Below are 24,309 nucleotides of genomic sequence, written 5' to 3'. Positions count from 1 at the left end.
CCCAATACAACCTGGAGTCTGCTGTTCAAAGCATTTGTAACACTGAAATTAATGAAGTGCAAACGCTGCCAGGTCACCAGCGGGCACTGTCATAAACCTCTACGCAGTTTCAGTGGCTTCGCAAGCACTGCCTGGCTTTACACTGGCTGAGCTAGAGCGTAGCTGCCACACTAATATTTTTAAACAAACTCTGTTTGAATTAAAAACCATTTTATGATGTACACTGTTTATTCTGCGTACTACGATAAGAGAGTATGCACAGCCATGTGGTCTTAAAATCTGAGCAGCTACAGCAGTGATTCATAGAGGGAAAAAAAATTTCTAGAAGTCATGTATCACTTCAACGTAAGAGCAGCCACAAGAGACCAGACCAATAGCCCAAGGTTAGAAGATGCAAAGTAACTCAAAAGTAGACAACAACTGCTTTCCTCAAGAAGGCGTCTTCCTAACTTCACGCTTTTATTTGCTCTCTTATGCCATGAAGCACATGTCATGACCTCTTCATAAATCACCCTGAGCTGTAACGTTTTACCTTGGTAACACCTTGCCAAGCAAGTTCCATGGAGCAAGCGTCTTTGAGAGGTCCGCTCGCTCCTGGGCCCAGCCATATGCGGGCACCCTCCTTGCTTCCTGCATGATTTATGCGCCAACCTGACCTTTTTATTCAGACACGACTCCAACATCATAAACAGTTATGTTTAATACTACTTTTGAATCTAATTTAACACACAAAATGTTAGTAAAACAAAATCTAACTTTAACTTAGATCTAAAGCAACCTTTCAACTGCCTACCTTTAACGCAACAGAGATGTTAAGTTAGTTTTATAATACAGTAAATTTTATATATTTATACACACAGGACACAATAGCTATGCAGATAGACAAAGACTGAAGTGTGAATTGAAAATTTCAAAGTAGCCAAAGAGAGTTAGGCACCTAATCTTAAAGGTTCCTCTGAAAACTTTGGCTGTGCTCTTACATGTCTTCTCATTTGATTTTTTGTATAAGAGAAATCAGATAGTGTAGCGATAAGCATGCAGCAACGCATACCTAGAGAGGAAAAAATACCTAGAGAGGAGAGGAAAAAAGAAAAAAAAAAAAAAAACAACACTTATATGGGGGAGGGGAAGAGGCAGGAAGAGAGAAGGAGAAAGCTGCTACAGAGCGAGTTTTTGAAGAAAATATGTTTTTGTCTATCTCTCATAGTGCACTGAATCCATATTCAGCAAACTTTTATTGCTACTTAGAAAATGCCCCAAAAAGTGTCTGAAACCCTTGAACTTCCAGGTATTACCCAGAATGGCTATTTAAATAGATGCATAGTGAATCCTGCTTAAAATTTAATAAGAATTAAATATTTTAGGTTGTCTGAGGACATCTATGATTTTCTGAGATCCACAATTTGTCCCTACTGAATGGCAATATTATGGGATGTATTTAAAACAGCTATTTTATGAATGCATTTTGCAAAAAGATGTCATAATACTTCAACATGTTTTCTTGTGTACCGCCTGAATAAGTGAGTCACATAAATTACAGTGTATTAAAGTGCCCTGCAAGCGAGAAAGCCTGATCTGTTTCCTTATTCCATATAAAACCATTAAACTGCTCTGGATGGTAAAGTCAGCGTTTCATAATTTAACTCTAATTTAAGGCCTTTGTGCTGCCATTTTTCAGAAAATCTTGCACCTATTTTTTAAAACGACAGGAAACTAACAAAACACGTATTACTAAAGGTTTATGAATGTATCCATTGTACCAACGATGAAATATGTATAAAGCCAAAATCCATTTTATTTCCACATTACTGTTTTTCCTTCTGCAGAAGCAAAAGATAACCTAAAATGATTTTCCTTTCTGAAACTGGATGCAGAAGGTGGGTTGTGCTATAAATACAGGCTTTTCAGATATTTTAAAAAGTTTTCAAGAATTGAACAAAAAGAAACTTAAGTCATTAACTGAAACCTTACACAAGCTCCAATTCTGCAACACTTACGCAAATGAGTAACTTCACACCACAAAATAATCTGATTAAGTCCAGTGGGGCTACTCATATTTTCAAAGCTATTCATACGCATGTATTAAGTGTTAGTGGAGTCATGTCACTGTGTTCAACAAAAACTGAAATCAGAGTGAAATTCAGCCTGAAAACTTCATAATGCCTTTCAAAAGGCAACACATTAAAACACTGTATCAAATTTAACTCATCTGCTCTAAGCAAAACAAAAACAAAAAAACTCACAATTTTAAATTCTTTAAAGTTGACATTTCCAATTGATGGGCAAATATTTTTCCAACTCTTAATAGGCTTTGGAGACACTAACTAGGTTACTAATTTGGATGAACACTGTTCAAGTCTCAGTTATCTCTATAAACCGTCACATTTCAGTGTCTAATGAGGAGAGCCTGGTTTTCAAAGTGCTTATTACTGCAGTCCTGTTGCCTGCAATGGGATTTCTAACTACTCAGCTCTTCTGAATGTGGGAACACTTAGTATCAGGGCACAAGACTGTAGATGTAGGGATCCATACTTAGGTCTTCCAGATTTTACAGCTTTTGTCTGAGTAAGTAATCTGTGCACTGTTCACGCACAAAACTAGAAATTATGGCGCAGTAGAAGAAAAAAAAACACACTCCTTTACAGAGAATCGTACGAACGGATGCCAGTAGGTGTCAGGAGCTTTGATCTTCTTTTGAACAGACAACGCTCATGCGGTGAATGCAATGGCAGAAACATTCTTAACCCTCCAAATATATTCAGCCAACATTACAAGATGCCAGTGCCTTCTCAACAAGTATTAAATAAAGGATGACTTGACCAAAGAAGTCCTTGAATCCTTCCTAGGTTACTTTGTTGTCCAAGCACATATCGAAACCTCCACGTCATGTTTTTCCCTCTATCTGTGGATGGTATTCTCTACAGTTCAGACACAATAAGCTGCAGTTCATTTTTCAAATGTGGAATCAATACTATTAAGTGGAAATGTGTTTTTTTTCCTTGTATGAATGTTTGTAACCATTATTGAATCATTTCTCATCTGCTATCTTGCATAACGTCAGTGTTTGTTCTTTCAAGTGTTTTCTTTATTTTTGCTGCATCTCCACCTTCAGAACCTGTTTCCAGACTTGGTTTTGGAGGCATTTACTCCTAGCAGTACTGTAAAATCATTTCTTTGGGCTGCTCATTTTGTGCTATGCTAAACAAATGAAAAAAGCACACCAAACAAGAAAAAAACACTCCTGATATTCTTATTGATTTTCTTCTCCTCAATTTTAGGGTGTTACTGAGTCAGCTCCCAATTAAACTAAGAGGAGAAAGTTAACAGAAAACTACTTGTATCTTGCAAGCTATTAAGTGTTGAGAATGTTTATGTTTTCATTTAGAAGAACTACCTGTTATCAATATTTCAGCCCTTTCAATCACTTATTCCCTGGTGTAGCACACCCATAACTGAAAGACAGATCAATACAAGTTTGATAATCACCAAACATAAATTGCCCGTTTATCATATCGATCAGCAGCTTTTCCATTCGCAGTAGTCTGAACGCGCAGCAGTCGCTTGGCAGTATCAACACTGCGCTGACAGACAGAGAAGCCGGCTGGCTTTCATGTAGCAACATGTCACTAGATACCGTGTCCATCAAAAGCTGACAGTTTGGCAGATCAAGCTCTCTCTGCCATAATGTCGTAATGACTTCAGCTCACTTCTCCACAGTACCCAAAGGCTGTGATTTCATCAGCTATCCAAGTCTCTCTTTCCAAGAACCAGACTCTGTTTCTTAAGATTTGTGACAGCTCTATGTATTTCCTTAAAGTTTCCTAGCAGGCATAACAGGAAGACTAAGAAACATGATGCTGTTATTACTTTGCTTACAATTTATATGTGTAACAGAAGTTTCATTTAGCGATTGAAATTTCAAGTTAAAAAATGCAAACAGCAACAAGTTTCAAATACCTCAAGCTAAAGAACAGAAACAAAAGAAGAAAATCTAATAAAAGCCACTGAAATAGGAAACTTTGGAAGCCTAAGCTAGCTAGGGTTGCAGAAAATTCTAATTGAAAGTTAAAATGGCAGCATTAGACATTAAGAGATTTACTTTTCTCTGCCGAGGACACAAAACACGAGTATTAATCAAGGAAGCATGCCGTGCATCAGAAGCACTGAAGAAAAGCCTAGCTTTCATTCAGCTCCACCTGCTGAAGGAGTAAGATGAAGCCAGCTGTACACACTTAGGATAAAACTGGAGAAAATGTGTATGTCAGGACCAGGGGGCAATAATACGGTGTCAACAAACAGAGATAATTCAGATTATTTTCCCAGTTATTCAGACACTGCAACTGGGGCAACAATCATGTCATTCAACAACTGAAATGAAACTTCTGCCAAAGTTTTGATAGAAAAACGTTAAAAGATCTACACTTCACTGTACTACTATTGCAACAGGACAGATATCTTCTCTTCCCCTGCCACCTCCCAACATCCTAAGGTTTTCTCAGCTTGTCATCATAACTAGTTAAGTATATTAATTTCTTTCTTTTAAACTTCTTGAGTGGAACAGAGCAGATACATCAAACCTGTCCTTCTGAAGAAAAATAAAGACTCAGAACTGAGAAATCAAGACACGGGTTTCTAAATGCAATTTCTGTTTTTCACAGGAAACATTTTCTTCTTGTAAAGTCATAGCTAAACCTACACTTCTTGTAAAGCGTAGGTCACAAAGCTACCCACCTGAAAGCAAAGACTGGGGGAGAGGAGGCAGTCTTTCCACCAGAAGACTTCAAAGCATTCCCCAACTCAAACAAAAATGTCGCAACACTCCTGGCTGAAGGGAGCCGCAGCCGTATCGCCTGCCCTGCTTCCTGGGCATTTAAGGGGCTTCACATCACCGCGCTTTTCACTGCCTCTCCACCAGGACGCTGCCTTTCGTGTGGCACCTACCACTGCCGTGATGAGCTGAGACAAGAAGACGGGGGGACACAGCTGTTTTATAATGCATTCAGTTGCTCTCTGGAAGCCTGATCCACACGGCTTGGAAGGATGGATGAGAAATGCAAAGCATAGCACTAGGCACTTGAGCAGCAAGCAGTTTAATGACAAGCTGCACCAAAATACACTATTTTGAATCACTTGAAATACCTTCCAGGCTGTGGAGTCAGCATACACCAAATGATGCTTTCATTTCATTTTGTATCACTGCAATAGCTACATCCTATATTCAGAGGAAAAAAAAATAACGTGATCTTATATTTACATTACGTTTAAAAAAAATAAAATCAACTTCTCAGATAGTCAGTTAATAGTTTTTTTAAACCAAATAAGAAAAACAACCCTCAGGAAAAATTTGTATAAACTACATACATCACTAGAAGGGATCTATATATAAATACAGAATGGTTACATTTTAATCCCCTGCCTTAATAGACAGATCTTGTTAATCTGAAGTAGTATGCAAACTTTTTGTTGTTGTTTTTTTTTTTGCAATAACTGCAATACCGCTCCAGATTATTACATCACTAAGATAACAAACCGTATGAATTAACTCAAACATTCATTTGCCATGATGTACTCGTAACTACTACAGGACCCCTGGCCTAGTGTCACTACGCTCACAGTGTCAGAAACCACAGAAAGAGTAACTAATCACAGGGCAACTAAATCTAACCGTACCTGGGTAATTATATAGCCTTGGCCATACCACATTTATGAGCATGCCTGCCAGCCTGGTACATCCTAACCAAATCCTTTCTTTCTTGCCCTTGCAAAGCCATACAGGACATCTGGCAAGCTAACGAAACCTCTCAGCACACCTCATCTTCACAGGTTTTGGTGTCACAACCACAAAAGGAACAAAACACGGAGACTAGAAAAGAGCTCTCTGTGCATCAACTACACCACTCCCTAGCAACCCTCTCCTCAAAGAAAGGGTACATCAGGCTGAGGAATGGACCAGGACCAAGATTTCTGTTACAGAGATCTGTCCACCAGTCATGGTAAGGTGTCTTTTCTGTGCCCAATTGGATAGTAGGGGGAAAAAAACAAACAAAATTAAAAAAAAAAAACACATACACACGCTACTTCTGGTTGGGCAAGAGGGTGTATTTATTACCCTCTGAAGATGACCTTGGAGTTTGAACTTTGCTTTCAACCCTAGGAAGTTCGTCTTTCATGGAACAGGAAAGCTTCTACGTTCCTGTGTGTCTCTAGATATTGAAAATGTGATCTAGTGAACCCATTCATCTTGCTTATGAGCTTACTGTTTACACATTCCCAGTGAGATCATACAAATAGGTAAAACTGCCAGTCTATGAAAAAGAAGGGAGACTTGGGTGTACTGGACATTGCAGTGAGAACTGTTTTGAAAATGTTAAAACATCATTTTGGACTAGCCTAAACTTTTCAAACTTGCTTATATGACTTCCTTCAGCTGGAACTTTCTAAACCACCCTCATCTTGTATTTAAAACAAATACACACAAACCCTCACGCACATTCCATAAAACCAATACTGAAGTATCATCCTCTGATGCGTTTTTAGGAAGAAGAGCTATTTTTTAATAAATAATTCTCACTGGCTTGTTTCCCTCCAAGTCTTCCTAGCGCACACTATAGGAGAGAGTCATTTCTGCAGTGACACCACCAATCCCCAAAGAGCACATGCAAGCAGGCAACGTCAAAAAAAAATGCTTCCTTTAAGGGATGCAGGAGGGAAATTTTTGGCAGAAATACATTTGTGTAGAGGTGAGGGCAAGGGAATTGGGGAGGAGAGCCCCAGCCAGCCTGACTGCACCTGGCTCTTCCCTGCTTCGCTGCTTGTGCCACCCCACCGGGGCACCTGGCGGGGGGACAGAACACACCTAAGGTTGCTAGTGGCATGTTTATTTAAATCATTGTTTCATCTACCTAAATCAGCATTTTAGCTTTCCTAATCCTTCTTTCACCCTTTCCTCGTTGCTTTCGAGAAAAACGCGCAACAAAAGCCCCCGCTGCCGCTACTCAGGTTCCTGGTTCTCGTCGCAGACCCTCTTTGCTAGCCTGCAGGTTTCCGGGTGCAAACACTGGTTAAGACCTGAGCCCCCAGATCTGCAGCAGCCTGTACACTGCTACTGCGCTGTATACGTAACCATGCTTTTAAGTTGGACAGGCATAAAACATTCAGGCAGGTGTCATTTTGAAGTTGACAGTGTCTCTTAGGCTGAGTGCAACGCTATCATTTGGGCTGCCTGAGACTCTTCTCACTGAGCATAAATTACAAGTGACTTTGGGAATAATACTGAGCTCCTGAGCTTCTCGAAAAATACAGCCAGGAGGGAGCTGTAAGAAGTCGGACACTTTATAGATACGAAAACGAAATCTGAGCTTCAAGTGCTAAATCTAGCACTCAGGGACACTGTGGATTTGTGACACTTCCAGGAGGACTCTGAATACATAAACTAATGGATGGATTATGCTGATCCAGAAATGCAGCAGTTCTGTGCTGCAGTCAGAGAAGCTGCTTCTCCTGCTACTTAATGCAAATTACTTGTTTTTTCTCCACAGTTATGAACACCCCAAAGAGAAGTAGTTTCATCTCTTAAATAAACAAAGCAAATATTTGAAATTTAAAATTAGGCAATAGTGAATTGTTAATTGCCTCTGAAACTAAACTCCTCATTGTACAAAGTGACCCACACGAGCAAATCTTTACAGTCAGTTCAATAGGTTTCCAAGTGGCCACTAGCATCTGCCTACATGGATCAGCTCGCAAGATTAAGGACAAGTGTTAAATTACAAGCTTTGTACTTGTGGCAAGCATGTTCATTAAAAAAAAAAGGGGGGGGAAAGAAAGAAAGAAAAAGAAAATAAATGATTAAAAAAGAGGTAGATCCATTTTAATAATAGAAGCATGGCAACCCCATCCAAAAACTTCAAAACCTATTGAATTTTTAGCTCACTTTAATATTAGTTCAAAAATATCAAATCAGTAACATCCTTTAATGTTTAACAAAACAGCTACATTTGTCCCCAACTAAACTCTACCAGCACTGGAAATGAACCAGAGATTAATTTGGTTCAACGAATTTGGCTTTTAACCTGGACAGTAAAATTTACTTACATAAGAGCTCAGATCTCAACTGGCAATGTAAAGCTGCCTTAAGGTACACTCTGGTTCTAGCCAGCACCACATATCCACCTTTATAGCTTAGAAATAAATCTGTGACATTTTTTTCATGTGTACTGGCATATACTACCATGTTTACATTACCAAAAATGAACACAGATTTGCAAAAATTTCCATTACGAAGCTTGCGAATATATAACCTCAGAAATATAGAAGACTACGAACAACCTACTCCCGCAAAACTGGAGACAGTAAAAAAAGGAAAATCTTTTGTTCTTTATCAAGGCAAGAGAAGCAGAAATACTGAACAACTGCAGGGTTCTTAAGTCACTATTAAATTGCATTCTTGCCTTTGGCATTAACTGTAGTGTACGCTTACTGCTATTCCATTGAGCAAGTCCATTTCTTTAACAATATTTAACAAGGCATGCTTTTGTCATATTCAAGCAACTAAAAAAATATACAGAATCTCTGTATCTGCCTGAAGATGGCACAAAGACAATATTGTCTTGATTTCCCCGGTACCTAAACTTCAAACACATACTATTTTTGTCTTAACAACTGGCTTGTATTTTAAATCAAATAAGCTCACAGAATTTGCACTTATTTGCCCTGCACACAGAGTGGACCAACTCTGCCAGACTTACACCTCTGAAAGCAAGGGTTAGTCTCTGCACTCAAAACGATACAAACTCCTAAAGCAATGCAACTTTTATCACTTTCTGACCAGCGTGTAGTAGACTTTACAAAAAATATTGAAGTGTCCACAGTATATGACACCACTTTTCTGCCATCTGCATTGCTCAGAAAACACATAAAAGTGAGTTTTGCATCTGTGCATATTAACTATACCATACAGCTCTTACTAATGTATTATGAAAACCAAAAAGTCCCCATTGGCATAAAAGGCAAAGCATCTTTGCACTGAAATAATGCATGAATAATGCCTTATCACCTAGCAAGCGCTGCACTCATACAAACATATCCATGCTATCCCGCAAGACAAACTTTCTCCCTGGTTGCTCCTGTTTCTCCCATGACTTTTCACCATCAGACTTTACACCTCCTCTGTAAAAGATACCTGAGGGACAGCATACAGATGAGTCATCTTCATTTTCCCAGGTAATTAGGAGGTTAATTCCTTGGACAACACAGATGTGCTGGCACTAGACAAGCACCTGGGCTCCTGCAGAGGACGAGCAGAGCAGCACCCTGCGCGACGCTGCATCCCAGGAGCCATGGGATGGTCCAGATGGAGGCCGTGCTCCCCACACAGACCCCTACCAGCCCCTAGGAAAGCAGAAAATGCTTCCGCAGTGCAAACGCACACGCGGCGCTCAGTACCAGAAAGGCTGTTGCCAACTTTCTGCCAAGTGTTGTAGCTACACAGTCAAACGCCAGCTGAGGATCAAATGCTGAAGTTGGCTTCCTTCTTCTCCCAAAAGTGTACAGTAAATGTAATTGTGATAACTTGTTATTGCAAAGAGGGTTATGATAATTAACAGACATTTATTAGCATTTAACTTGACGGCAGATATGCTCTGAAGAATTTTAATGACCCATTAATGAATCCATATAACCATATGCACACACAGAAGATACAATCAAGGCCAGGACTGACTCCGGGTGTTTGCACACCACCCAGAACAACAGAACTAGATAATCGTTGCTACTGGGTGCCACTATCTGACAACAGTTATGATTTATCAAGACAGTATAGTTACAATCTTTTGTAAGTCTAAAGCACTGAGCTTGTGTCGGATAAAAGCTGATGCCAGGTGTGTTCCCATGCACCTTTACCTGATCCTCATATTGTGGTCTGCTTTATGGCATGACTGTTACTAAAAGAAACTGAGTAGTTTTACAAAGAACCTGCCAGGAACAACATTTGTCATTTTTTAAGAGAGCGTAACAGCTTAATGTTTTAAGCACTGTTAAGGAGATACAATGAGGACATGCAGTAGTTTTTTCTTCTAACCTTCTGTAGTTTTGATCAGAGTTAAGGTAGTGATGGTAAAAGCCATGCGCAGATAATGCACTTTCAGGTCAGATTCATGAGTATTCACAGCAAAGACAGATATGAACAAGACACTTCTCTATTATATATATATATATATTTTTTTTTTCTAAATGTCTGGGATTGTTGATACACATTTTTGACAAACCTAGATAGTTCTAACAAACTCTATCCGTTCATAAGAAATTGCTTCCTTTTCTCGGGAAGTTTGTTGCCAGTGCTAAAAATTAATCTGCCTTAGGTGACTGTTACCAGACCACCTGCTGTTCTCCAACCCTCCTCTTCCAACACCCTCATTTCTCAACATAGCCCCATTCTTCTCATAGAAGAATGCCCTTGCAACACCCTGATTGCTCCCTCTTATTTCCTTAATGCAAACCTGCTCCACTTCATATTCCTCCTCCAAAAACTCACATGTTCAACATGCCACATCTACCCACTCATGCCAAGTCTCTACCACATTCAGGTTTTAACTGTTGATACCATATCATGTTCAGAAGCACACGAGGGCCAGGAAACACAGTAAAGCAGATATGGAGGACAGAGGCAGGAAAAGGATCTATGATAAACTAAGTGACTTGTACAGTGGGATCCAAGTGTTAAGGTCCTTAAAGTAACTATACAAAAACCCTCTGCATTACCTCACACCAGCATAAACAATTGCTCAGCCCCCCACTTCTTTGCCTGTTTCCTATCTCCTCTCCTTACTCCCCCTACTATTATTTGTACTGAAATTTTTCACAGGACCCTTGGTGATGGAGCAGTGTCACAAAGCACTACACACTATACAGACACCAGCTATCTCTCCATCCTGCTCATACACAGCTCTTAGCATTCCCAGAATCCTTCTCGTGCTGCTGCAGGGATGGCCAAGAGAACGAGGAAGGACTGCACCACAGGAAATAAAAATTAAGATTTTAGTTACACCATTTTAAGCCATCCCTGGCAGTGAAATCCTGTAACTCTATACCGGGCACAGTGAATGAAGGGCTCCACTGCTGCCACCTCAGCCTTGCTGCTCCAGAAGGAAAAATACCACGATGAAAGGCGCAACACAACTTCTGTTACCTTAGACAGATTCCTGCCATGGTGACTTCAGATGAAAAGAAGAACAAAAGACACCCATCTATGGAAACCAAGTGTCTCTAGGTACAGAGAAAACCCATTCTCTGCCCTACATGGATGTTCTGTGGACACCCACTAATCCTCCTCAAATATGTATTTTTTTCTCCTGTTACCTCTGGGTAGCCTTGTTACATCCTTCCGTCTTTTAAAGTTGTGTTCAGCTTCTCATCGCCTGCTCGTTTTCTGTGTTTTCCTCTTCTCTAGCTTTCACACTGGCTGCTGCCCACAGCAGCTCTTCACTGCCTCTATTGAGATGGATGCTGATGCCAGCTGCAAAACAGCTGAGAGGACTTTAGGAGTCAACTAGCTACTCTTGGCACCGCTCCCCTACCCCAGACGCAAGGTGTAACCTTGGGGGTGCAGTTACACAAAAGGTGATCTATTCGTCAACAAAGTTCTCAGAGTGGCTGTAAGCCTGCAGGAGAAAACTCTGAGCTATATTAGTTAAAATACATCAGACTCTAAAGGCATGAAAGCAAAGCAAGGGTGATTGCTTAAAAAGTATTTTTATGGCTTCTCTTTAAAATTATTTATATGCATTTTTTCCATATCCATACACTCCCCAAATTTATACAAATATTTTCCTTTCTAAAGATTGCAGGATAAATATAATTATTGTGGAATAATCCACGATCCACACCTGCAAACTTCATTTTGGACATTAGAATGCAAAAGTGGAATTTAAGCCTTTTACATACTGCTGTATTCTCCAAAGAGCAAAACAGACTCAGCAAAGTAGAATAAAACAAATTTGTAAGAACAGCAACAATCTGCTTCACGTCTAGCATCTTCTTAGCTAACAGATTCTCACTTCTGATCACTTCATCCTTTACTCTTGAAGGTTACACAGCGTTCAGTTGAAGGAAAAGCGTGTCCAGATCGATGCCCTAGGAGAGCGGACTCAAACCAGACCGGACAGAGTTCGTCCTCCTGCCACTGCCCCAGCCCGCTCAAGGCAGCTCTTCCTTTACCATCGCTCATTATGCTCTGCCTCATCTCCCACCCCGGGAGCTGCAAAACTCGCACGCTGTATCCAAAAGAGCAGTGTTAAGAGGATAACCATTTATCTTTCTCTGCCCTCTGGTGATGCAAGCCTTGACCCCAGGACACCAGTCTCACAGCCCGCAGGAAGCTTTCACAAGCTTTTTGCAAGGGGAGAAAAGGAGATAGGCTTTAAAAAGGGTAAGGAATTAGCTTAATTTCTTACATCTCAAGGACCCCTTTTCTCAGCCTGCCAGACTGGCCAGTCCCCTGTGGATTACCCATTTAACTAATATCTTCCATTCTCCTTTCAAACCAATTCAGCACTTCCCCTCTTACACTTCTTGTTCTCCTCCTCATTTTCCCTCAGAGCCACGGAAAGGAAAACAGAAGGCTCTCCACCAATGTTTTTCCACTACTCTAGATCTAGCTAAAAAGTTGCAGAAGTTTTCCTCATCTGCCACTTCATTGCATTTCACTTGGCAAGTATTGAAAAACCAATAAATATCACTAGGCTATCTCAACCTCTACACAAGCCCAAGGTAGCAAAGGGTGTGAAAGCAACAGCATCTCCCGAGTTAGATAGCAACAGATCAGAAAAATGTCTAAAAGACTCCTTCACGACTCTCTTCTTTTAGAAAGATCTGGAGGGAAAGTTCTGGTTTGCAATGCTGTGCCCAACTTAGAGACAAACACGTGACCTGCCATATGTGTAGGTGGCAATTAAAAGATTTTGTTATGCACGGGAACATACGAAGAGAGTTCATTTGCAGATTAAATACGACACACAAAAGCCGTCCATCACATACTGCAGCTCCCCTTCGCCTAAGGGGGCCTCCGTGGAATGTGTCTCCCATATCAGGGGACTAATCCCCCTTCTACACCGCGATGAAAAAGGGCAGTGGTCACCACCACAACTTTCTTAACCTTCGCACAATCATGCCTCTCCCTCCCACGTCATGTGTATTTTTGTGGTTAAAAAAATGCACTAAGATCTTCACCAAAACAGTAAGAAATGTAAGAGCAAAGAATGCAGCAGCAGACATTTAAAATTAAGCACTTAAGTGGCCTGCATGAATTTTACAGATTATGCTATTGCCTTTGCTCTATTTTTCAGCTCATTTACAAGCCAAGCCATGCCTTTGCAGTGCCCTGGCCCCTTAGACATCCACTTCACAACATTAAAACCCGAAAGAGGAGGCTTGTCACACCTAGAAGATAGTTTTGAGCTCTGGATGTTTGAACCACAGGTACCTTTTCTTTCCTTAAGTGCATGAAACTTCAAACTGTGAAATATTAGCAACCTTAGCCTTTTGCACTACTTACTTTCATGGTACAAATACATGGCAACCTATAATCCCTAATCAACCTAGAAAATAAATGACTGATAAACCAATCTTCTTGTAACCCCATTAACAGATTCTGGCTTCAGTATCAACAGGGTAATTTGCTGAGACTATTTTTAATCCCTACTGCTAAATCATTAATCCTATAACTTCCACAAAGTATTTTTTCCTCTAAATTTACCCAAGATTTATCTGCAACTTTGCAACTCATTAAAAGAAAAATAGATAAAAATGACATTTGCAAATATACACTTCCTGGCATGGAGAAGTGAGAGACTCTAATTACTTGGTCGATCCCTTCAAAGCCACTACTTTCTAATTGCAAGGAGTCATTCAGAAATGAAGCCGTGTGTCTGGCAAGTCATTTGACACCTGGTATGTACCGTTCATGATAACATGAACTAATATGTTTGCCACAAAGAGAAGTGGTGAATTATTTCATCGTACCACTTGCGGTCATGGTTCTCTCCACTAAGATCAGTTTGAACTTAGGAGGATCAGCATTATCAACAATAATTGTAATGTTTTCTCAAACTGGCATTATAACATCCAAGTATCACTATTAATGTCAATATAAATAATGCATTGAAGATCATAGCTTTCATTACAGAGGTAAAATTCATTGGAGAGGGGTGAAGGAAGGCAAACAAACAGACCAAATCTAATTGAAGTATTTATTTATAGTTTTCTTACAGCTTTTCTCAGAACTGATGAACACCCTTCTCTAAAATGGTCTTAAAATAAGCATTTGCACAGCCATTAAATGCACTGTCAAGAAAGTATTCTGCTAATTAACTACAAGTTCAGTTTTATACAGAATACTGCAAAGGAGCCGATGTGGAAGTACCTAAGACTGGTAGTTTATTCAAGGATATATCAATGTGACAGCATAACAATCTGGAGGACAGACCCTTGATTTCATCTAAGCAGCTACACACTGGAAGAAAAGCTATAGTTAACATTGGAAGAGCAGTGTTTACCATTCCTTTCAACTTCTATAAATCGCAACATTAGCCTTTTCCAATTGTTATAAATTAATATTCAAATATCATATTGAAATTAGGAGCTAAGCAGTTTTTAAGAAGCATAGTTATAGACGCTTAACGTCTGAATAACCTTGCTGGAATATTTTTCCTTCTCGAGGTAAAAAGACAGGCTTATACAAGACAGATGGTGAGCAACTGGTATCTCACCAAGGAGTGCCACTGGCTGCTGGAACTCCTCACACAACGCACTGTATGGAGCTAACTTTCAATTTACTGCAGGTCTCGGGATCTCTGATTAAAGCTCCATCTCCTGAAACCAAGAAATCCAAAATACGCATGCTTACCACTGCAAAGTGGGGAGGAAAAAAAAAAAAGTCTAAAAAAGTGCAAGTTCTAAGGGCTCAAAAACCCAAGGGAAAATCAAGAAATCAAGTAAGTCAATGTTTGGTGGCCTGATTCATGGTTTTATCATATTTGTGGCTGCTAATACTTGTACTGGCTCACCAATACAGATGCCTCACAGTCTACTCCAAGGGAAGCCAGAATGCGCTGATTAAAATAGGCAAAGTTTGTGACAACTCTGAGGGTGGAAGAAAAAAAGTCTCCCTAAGCACATCCTCAGCCACCAAAGGTGCAGCTCCGGTCTCAGCCAGCAGAGACCACAGCACCTCGCCCCGCACTTCCCAGCGGCACGTCGTGTCCGTGGCTACTATTCGTAACTCCTCTCACAAATCATTTCAACATTCAGAGCTGAGCTATTCCTTAAGGAAACTATTTCAGAAGGGAAAAAAATTGCTTACTCATGAACCTGGTATCTCTGTAACGCTGAGGCAAAACAGCTAAAGACACAGTAACATTACACAACATTGAAAGTATCGTTTATTGTACTAGATGGCTGAAAAAGCACATTCTGAAACATTAAATGTGACTTGTTGTCAGTGCATACAATACGGGTTAAATGCTGCCACATGGTGAGTGAACACACGTTACCCTTTTTAAAAACAAAGAACATGAAAATGTCTTTCGTAAGCCTATTTTAAAGAAATAAATGTGATCATTTGAAAGCTAAGCAGCAATTCTGACCAAAACACTTGTGAACACCTCAGTTTCCATCAGTCTCCCTCTCTGCAATTCCTGAAAACTAATACCACTTCACTGCTTACCATCTTCTAAAGCAGCAAAGGGAAAAAAATAACTATTAAGGCAGCTTTATCACTGTAGCAAGCAAACATGAGCATTTCCATACAGTATAAAAACAGTGACAAGCCAACCCACTGTGCTTCCTTTCATTTATCTGTTAAAAAAAGTGTGTGTGTGTTTGGAGGACATTAAAACTGGCTGACATATGATCTGATTTGCAGCACATCTTGCAGCCGGAACAGCCCAATGCAGAGGTCTCGCTTGCTCTGCACCCCCACCAGTTACGTCATGATACATACAGTGCCAATAGACTCCCAAGCAAAACAAAACAAATCAAAAAGAAAGAACCAATGCAAGCATCTATGACATAGATTTAGAATAGCTGGAGCAAACACTGTTGGTTTGGAAACCTGACTGCACTTCTGTGCAGAGTATTTGTTTTTATCCTTATATTATAAACTAAACATGTCAAGGATTCTAAAAATAGCTACAAATTGTAATTACATATGCTTTGTAGTTTCTATTTCACTTTGAAATGAAGATTAAAAGCTAGATCATTTTAGAAACTGTCCTTAAAAATTTGGGGAGCCACAAAATTATCCTACTTTGCAATTTGGACTACACTGCTGGAAAACATTTCCTTTGAGACATAAATAGGACAGCCATAACACGAGGATGCAAGCTCCAACACCACGCACAAGATGGCAAGAAAATGGAGAAAACAAAACAAAACAAAAAAAACTTTCATAGAGATCCTAGGAGTGCCTGATTACTCAAGTAATACTATAAGCTTTAATTAGGAGTTAAGTGCTGTGTGCTCAATTCCACCCCACATACAGCCCTATAAATTCAGAGTAACTCTACTGAAGTTATGCTGGGTTTACATTGCTTGTACAACAGCAATGTCTGGCCTATGGCTTCTATACCTGTCCACAATTCAACAGGGATTCTGTGAATAAGTGTTAACTATACGATATTCTGCTGATACAAATTTCTTCTTAATAAGTGCTTATTTTAATGAAATGTTAGCAAAAAAAGGGGGGGGAGGTTAATAGTCATCCGGACCTAAGTAATTTTGAGTCCACAATGAAAGCCTCTGTTCATTCATGCTATAGGATTTTATACAGTTGACAACACCTACTTCAGTAACAAATCTAAGCATGTGACTTTATCACCATGTTTATAGCCACTTTCCCAGTATCCCTGTGCAACACACAGTATTCAAAATGTTAGCTCACAACTGAGAGAGGCAGTAAACAAATGAATTATCTTACACCAGTTAAGTGCTACTGCTATAAAATACCTGCTAGAACTTATTAGGCAATAAACAGTTTGGCAGCAACTTGAGATGCGCGTATTGTCCATCCATGCACTAATTTAATCTCCGAACATATGCCTAATACCCTGAGTCTGTTTGCATAAGAACTGTTGCCGTAATACAGCTTCTGGAATGTAAAGAGAAACTGCTAACATGAAATGTGTAACAATGTCAATGCAGCTCTACAGATAACTAAGAAGTAAACAACATCAAAAAAAAAGAATAATCAAGGTTGAGTAATCGTCGCATAAAAAAAAAAAAAAAATCTCAGTGGCTTCAAATAGCAAAGCAGGTTCAGCAGATCAGGAGAGAGAACATTTGCTGACTAACAGGTAATGAAAGTAAACATTTGCACTGAAGTCATCACCCTAATAAAAGCAATGGCAATGTTAACTACCTGGACCATAATCCACCAGCATGTTTTAATGGAGACTTGCTAACACAGAATTTACTAAAATCATTTTTCCTGGAAAAGGAAAGGAACTGTCACTTACTTTTAATATAAAAATTATAAACAAAAAAAAAGTTGCCCTTTGTTATGTTACTGTAACTCCAAAATACTGTATTCTGATGCCCACAGAGTTACTGTGCAGTTACAGTGGATAACTGAAGAAAACAGAATTTTGCCTTAAGTGATTGAGTCATAACAGCTTTATCCTAGCACTGAATTGTATAAACATTTGCAGCATGTAAAATGTCTGCTTTGAAAAAGCAATGTTGCTCTAAGGTTCAAATATTTATACTGCAGCTATCTAATCAAATAAACGTGGCTTTCTGCTGTTTTTTGCCATTCAGTGATTAATTATCTGGATGAAGTTTATGGCTTCAGAAAAACAAAGAAGAACAATGAAGTAAGTTTTAGTAACTAAATTATCAATATGCTTAAGGATTTCAGTCTCTGCTACTCAGATATAGAGGACATAATTCCACCCTGAGATACCCTTATGCATCTCCTGGGAAAGTCATTGGGAGCGATAAGCCTGTTTATTAGGAGACAACATGGCATTCACAAGCAACAAGTTGATTTATGGGAAAGCTGTATACCCTCTTACCCAACTATTATGAAAAACAGTAGTTAATTTCCTCAATTTCTGTTTCTATGCAGAAATCTAATGTCCATTCAGGCTTAGAGGGCACACATTACAAATTCATACTTGTGTCTCAAAAACTTATACCAGCACATTTCACAAGCAAAATTTGCAAGCTCAGACAAGTTCCTTCCTGCAAAATGCAATCACTTTGTATTTCAGCTTTCTATGTTGAAGACTTTAAGAAACAACATGGTCAAACACAGTTCTCCTGTTAAGAGTAGGTATCTACAGACTTCGCCACTGATCTCACAAACGGTTATGCAGTTGCCCATTTTACATACTGCATGTGGTCTCAAGGAAGTCCAGAAGTACTTGGCTAAGCATGAATTTAAATCTTTATAGAAGTGAGGTCTTTCAAAGTTATTACTGACTGCTCAAAGTTATTACTGACTGAGTGGGACTAGGCCTTTTATAAGCATGCTAAAATATAAATCTCTCAGTCAGTCCAAGGGATCTCAGTCTAAAACTCACCAGTTGAGATCACTGGTGACTATAAACTGGTTAACTCAGCTTAAGTCACCAGCATGTCAAGATCTTAAATATATTCATATCCAAATAAATAGACTATCCACAATTTACAAGAGTTAGCAACTCCACAATTCATCTAATTTCACTCTTCCAGGCTGTCCCCCACAGTATCAGCTACACATGCATCCACATCAAGATACACATTGAAAGGTTCCTATTTTGCAGCTAATTGAAGCAAACTTCCCTGCTTCTGAAGCAGATCTGTATAGTGTTAAAATACCTTTGTTTGCTAAGATGAAGGACGACCGCACTTAAATGCGGTTAAACAGGCAGAAATTCAGAATGATGGCATCATCATTTTCACCTCTTCAGCAAGTACTTTTGTACTGATAATTGGTATTATTAAATCTTGGTGACAGCAGGCTACTACAACCAACTACAAAAACATATGAAGAATCTAATTTTTAGAGCAAAGACATTAGTCACTGTCACAGGAAAACTTTATTCTATAAAAGTTAAATGTCACTGTTATTGCTCCATCCCAGCCAGTTACTTTGTTACTGAGGTCACTTGCAAATAACAAGAGGTAGCTTTCATGTTAGTGATGTAAGCTCTTTTCTTTTCTACGATGTACAGAGAAACAGTCGTTCATTTCATATAGGGACTGCATGCAGTTCTCAATGTGTGTTTTATCACGTAGAGCATTTTGGAAGGTCACACTGAGCTTAGAAGCCATGCTGATACCACTGCTTTCTATATACGTGTTGGATATCCTTCTGTTACAACACTCATTAAGCATCGTCAAAAATAACATCATCTTAGAACAATTTTTCTCTCTCTTTGTTTTCTTTTTGTAAGCACTGCAAATTAAACTAACAGTTTAGAGAGTGGTTTATAAAGCCTTATTATTCACACAGATCAGGTAGCACTTCCCAGCTAACTAGCTATCACGTCTGTATCACGGGGCTTTATAAGAACCGAAGTCTCGAAAATTAACCCCAGGAAAGAGTCATTAGAGGTAACTGGAAAAAAAACCGATATCACTAACTATAAAGGTGTGCACGGTGCCAGTAACGCCCAGCAAAGCAGCTCTCCACACAAACCGCTTTATTATACGCGGCTTATTCAAGATGGCTATGGCAGTTACTCTCGCGAAACTGAAGATGTCTCCTTGAATAACTGAACGCCAGAGGTGCTCCTACACAACTTCAGCTGCCAGTTTCGCTGGGGGGAGAAGCTCCGAAAAACACCCTTGCCACCTCCCCTCCGCATGGGACACAGCGCGCCCAGGCACGGGCGCACGGGCGTAAGAGCGGAGCTTATTTCGGGTTTTGCTGTGACACGGCTGCAGGACGAGCCGACAGAGAGCAAAGCGACAGCCCTCGCAGAAGGGACCACACTCTTCCGCGCCGACGGCCCGGCACCCTCGCCTCGCCGTGAACGCGCAACTTCCGAAGCGCGCTGCTCCGCCCGCGCCTTCGCCCTCGCTCCGCGCCGCGCCGCGCCGCCCCCGCAGCGGCCCGGCCCCTAAAACGCTTCAAACACAGGCGCTTCGGGCTCCGCCGCGCCCGCCCGCGCACCCCCGGCACCCACCAGCCCAGGTGCGCGGAGGGGGACGGACGGACGGACCCCGCGGGGGGGGGCCGCGGAGCGCCGCCCCGGCGGATGCCAAACTCCTCCCTCCCTCGGGGCCGGCCCAGGTGCAACCCCCTCCACCCCCCCCCCCCCCCCCCCGCCGCGCCCCATCCCTCCCGTCCAGCCTCCCCTTCGGGGGCAGGAAAGCACCTGCAGGTCGCTGCCGGCCCTCAGGGCCAGCATCTCGCCTCGGTCCCCTCCAAGGCATCGCGGGAAGGCAGCGCTCAAAACGAAGGCCCTGGGGAAAACAGACCCCGAAGAGCAACTCGTGCTGGGCTGTTCAGCTTCTGCTTAAAATCATGCTCTCCTCTCTTGGGGGAGGAGGGAGGGGGGACAACCGAATACATGGTTGCCAAGTCGAGTTAATGGAAAACCCTTTCGCTGTTAACTCATTTAGTGCAGCAAGCATGAAATAAAGCCCATGGCGCCGGGCCAAAGCACAGGGGCTCTTCACTAGGTAGGCTTCTGGGACCTCTCCAAGCCTACAAAGAAGCAGCCCAAAGCAAAACATTCAGTTGTCACAAGATAAAAAAAAAAAAAAAAAAAAAAAAAAAAAAAAAAAAAAAGGAGAGATGCTATGTATCTGTCCGGCCCCTGCGGCACACAGCCGCTCACCAAAATAAACACGAGGAGAAGCTACCGGTGAAGCGGCCAGGTGCCTGCACCACGAGGAAGAGCAAGAGCTCGGCCCCAGTCCAGGCCGTGACCCCATGGCAGACCCGCCGCAGCCCCCGCGGGCAGGCGCGAGAGCGGGGCAGGGCATCCCAGCGCGGGGCAGCTCGCGCAGCGCTCCTCCAGCACACGGGCCCCCCGTGCGTTATTCACGGGATTCAGAGTCCGCTGCCCAGCGGCGCTTTTACTCCAGCAGGTGCAGAGGTTTGAAAGGGAGGATTTGCACCCAAACACATTTTAAGTGGCGAGCGTACAGGAGTTGGACGCACCATCAGTTTCTCCCCTGCTCCTATTGAACAAGGCCCCAGAATTTTGAAGCTGCGCTCTTTCCCCTCAAAATCGATCAAGCTACTTCAAAATCAGCGGCCCAAGGAGATTTTCATAAGGGCACTTTTGCAGTCACTTCAAAGGAAAAAAAAAAAAAAAAAGCCATTTGCAGCGCAACTGCGGAGGGCTGCACCGAGCAGCGCTGGACGGAGGATGCGCACAGTGCGGGGGTTTCACCGCCCCCCCCCCTTCCGCGCACACACAAACCCGCTTCGCACGGGGCGGCCGCGCCCCCCCGCGCAGCTGCCCGCGCCACGCCGCGCCGCGCCGCGCAGGGGGGCGGGCGGGCACCGCCCGGCGGGGCGGGCACCGCGGGCTGGGGCCGCCCCCGCGGGGCGGGCACCGGCGGCGGGCGGGGGCTCCGCAGCGCGTCCCGTCCTTCCCCACTACCACCACCACCCTCCCCCGGCCGCGCCGTCCCTCCGCCCCCGCGCCGCCCCGCGGAAACTTCGCCGCTCGCACGGAAGGAGCTCGCTGCCCCGACGGGGGAGCGCGGCCGGGCCGCGGTGCGAGCCCGAGGGGGCGGAGATGGGGAGCACCTCGGGGGGGGGGGGGGGGCGAGGAGGAGAAGGGGAGGCGGGAGAGTTGCGCCTCTCCCCCAAAAGGGACTTTGACCTTACGCTAATCTCCGACGGTCCCCGAATTACATATTTTTGTCCTGGATCAGGCCATAACGCGCGCCGGCAGCATCTAATGTATGAACTCATCAGCCTAATTTCATTATTTAATCATGCGCCCAGCAATCGTGTTTCCTTAAGAAAGGACTGACCTATTTTTGGCTGGAGATAAACGATCATGTTAACAGATGTTAATCTTGTAATCTGTTTTTCCTGTAAGCACTTCACATACTCGCGTTTCAGACATTTAAAAAAATCTTTTGCAAACGACTTGACGTCACGATCCAGTTCTTATTAAAAAAAAAATATCGCAATGGTATCAAAGACATTAAATCTTTTTCACTTTATAAATGCTGATTTGTTCTGCCTCAACTCCCACAGGCTTTTATTTGCATTTCAAATTCCACAGGTTACACCAGTCGCCTTTTCAGAAAATGTAAACCAACAATAAGGCAGCAAATGTGGGGTTGGAGGGGGGGGGGGGAGGGGAATCGTGCATCTGGATTAAATAAAGACCAGAATTAATGTGTAGAAAGTAGTCTCAGAAAATCTATATTTGCACATCTAGTGCCCAAACCCTCCGTATCTATCCGCGTAACGTAATGAATAAGCTATGGGTGCACAATGCACATTCCCCAGAAGATACTTGTCTACTGCTGGGAGCTTATTAACGCTCGTAATAAATGGTGCTGACTCCTAACCAACACTTCTGAGCTTAAAATACAGGGTTTGTCTACAGTTGTTAATTGCAGAGGTTAGCTGGTTTTAGAGCAAAAACAACGGCTGACTGTCATTCTCCACAAGCCTCCACACACGTACTGCCTATTTTAATACCCCACCTTGTTCTCTTATAACAAAGTTTACCCGGACAAACTTTCCTAAACTTGTCCAAGTACTTTATTCGCATTACGATCGCAACTAGACGGTATGCTAATTATCACTGGAGATAGTAGCGGGGGGAGGGAGGAAAGGGGAGGAGGAGGAAAGCTTTTATAGCACAAAATGTCTGGAACTGCATTATTTCTATTCTTCTTTTCTCGCTCTCTCTCCCCTCCTCTTTAGCCCCCCCCCCTTTTTTTTAACGTCTACATTAAACTCCCTCCCTCTCCGCACCCCACCCGCATCAAATGGGTTATTTTGCTCTTCTGGAAATAATTGTTACCGAGACATTGTCCTTCAAGCCCTTCTCACTGTCTATATGCAAAGAATTGTTTTCGCTACCCACCCACCCCCAACTTCCTTTGATAAACTGCACTTCTTTAATGTGGATCATTCAGCTATATACTTGCAACTGATAGAGTAAGTAAAAACAAGGGGAAAACACATACACATACTAAGCACCAGGCATTTCATGCACACGCTGAATCAATACTACCAGCGGAGAAAAAAAAAGAGAAATATTTAATAATTTAAGTGGCTACTCGGGGCTCGAAGACCCATCACCCACCTTCATTAGCCAAAACATTTTACTTTAAACTAAGCCAATTTGCTCTTTGTCTCTTAATGGATTAATATAGTGTGTGTCTCGTCCCCCCCACCCCGCGCCTTCGCCGAAGTGTACAAAGCCAAAAGAGCCCATAAATCCCCCCCCCCCCCCCCCCCCCCGGCACCGCCACTGCAGTGAAAACGCTCCCCTCCTCGCCAACGGCCCGAAGTTACCCTGCTGGCGCCGCTCGGATGGCCGGGGGCAGATCGCCCGTCACTCGCCACCGCCAAGTTTTTTTTTTTTTTTTTCCCACGGGCGCAGCGCGGCCCCCGCCCCACGGGGCCGCCCCCCCACCTACCCCCCCACCCGCGGACCCCTGCCCTCCCCCGGGCCTCACCTCCGCCGCCGCCGGCAGCACCGTTCGGGGAAGGAGGCGCCGAGGCAACGAGCAACCTGAAGGTGAAACCATGCGCCGCATGCGATCGGCAGCGCGCTGCACATGATCCGCCGAGCGGCTCCACTGGCGCGGCCGGGGGCGGCCCGCGGCCCCGCCGCGCCCCGCGCCCGCCCCCGCCCGCGCCGCGCCCCGCGCCCCGCCCGCGCCCGCGCCGCCGCCGCCGCCGCCGCCGCCGCCGCCGCCGCCGCGCGTCCCCCGGCGGCGGCAATGGTCTGGCCGGTGCGGAGCGCGCACGCTGCCCACTATTGTCTGGGCGGCACGAAGTTGGGCTGCGGCGCGGGGGGATCCGCGGGGCGCCCGGCGGGGCGGCGGCGGCTGCAGCCCCGCGCTGCTGCTGCCGCGCACCCGCGCCCGCGCCGCCGCGGGGGCTCGCGAAGTTACGCTTCGGCCGCCCACTGCTCTCCCCCACCCCAGCCCACCCCGCTTCCCTCCTACCTTCCCTGCAAAAGGTACGCGCTGGAGTTGCCCCAGATGCATTTCTATTAGAAACTTTTTTTTTTTTTTTTTTTTTTTTGCGCAAATTCCACTGGTAAAATATTTATGGATGTATTGAAATGCGCAGAAACAACAGCATTAAAGTCCTCAATCAAGATCAAAGAGTAA

At 43.0% G+C, this 24,309-nt stretch overlaps 1 protein-coding gene across 1 annotated transcript in view; it reads right to left on the bottom strand.

Moving 5' to 3' along the window:
- The window catches only part of ZNF516 (zinc finger protein 516), a 102,203-nt gene extending 78,472 nt beyond the window's left edge, over positions 1-23,731 (bottom strand). The window contains exon 1 of the mRNA XM_062570055.1: positions 23,647-23,731. The gene's annotated coding sequence lies outside the window, so the exon portion shown is untranslated. The remainder of the gene's footprint in view (positions 1-23,646) is intronic.
- Between the last annotated feature and the right edge of the window lie 578 nt (positions 23,732-24,309).

Source organism: Rhea pennata, chromosome 2 (assembly GCF_028389875.1).
Source record: "Rhea pennata isolate bPtePen1 chromosome 2, bPtePen1.pri, whole genome shotgun sequence".
NCBI classification, from domain to species: domain Eukaryota; kingdom Metazoa; phylum Chordata; class Aves; order Rheiformes; family Rheidae; genus Rhea; species Rhea pennata.
This window is presented reverse-complemented; position numbering and strand designations above follow the sequence as displayed.